Raw genomic sequence first — 570 nt, 5'->3', positions numbered from 1 at the left:
AAGGAAGAGGCAGGGAAGCGGGAAACCTGATTGGCCCTGATCGCCAGCCAGGCCTAGGGACCCTACCCATGCAGAAAATTCATGCACCAGGCTTCTAGTCAATGATGAGAGAGAATAACGGATCGGCTGCCTCCTGCACGCCCCACACTGGGGATCGAGCCCACTACCCGGGCATGTGCCCTGACCGGGAATCGAACCCATGACCTCCTGGTTCCTAGGTTGATGCTCAAAGGTTGACGCTCAGCCCCTGAGCCACGCCGGCCTGGCCCAGCCCCCAGTCTTCATGTCCCTCTGCCCTCCTTTGGGAGCAGAGACACCCGGCCCTCCTTGCCTCCCGTCATTCTCACGCCTGGGTCCCAGCCTCCGTTCCATTCCTACCTCCAGGGCCTTGGCATTTGTGGCTTAAAAGCTCAAAGGACTCTTTTGTCCTCAGGGCACTGCTGTGTCATTTCTTCCACCAAGTAGCAGGGGGGGATCCTTTGACTGGTGGCTGGGGGGACGGGTCCGGGGCAGAAGAAAAGGTCGGACGGAGATGGGGGAACCAGGGCCCCGGGAAGATGCAGTGTGTTC

This window comes from Myotis davidii, unplaced genomic scaffold (genome assembly GCF_000327345.1).
Source record: "Myotis davidii unplaced genomic scaffold, ASM32734v1 scaffold1622, whole genome shotgun sequence".
NCBI classification, from domain to species: domain Eukaryota; kingdom Metazoa; phylum Chordata; class Mammalia; order Chiroptera; family Vespertilionidae; genus Myotis; species Myotis davidii.
The sequence above is the reverse complement of the archived record's forward strand: the minus strand, read 5'-3'. Positions refer to the sequence as shown.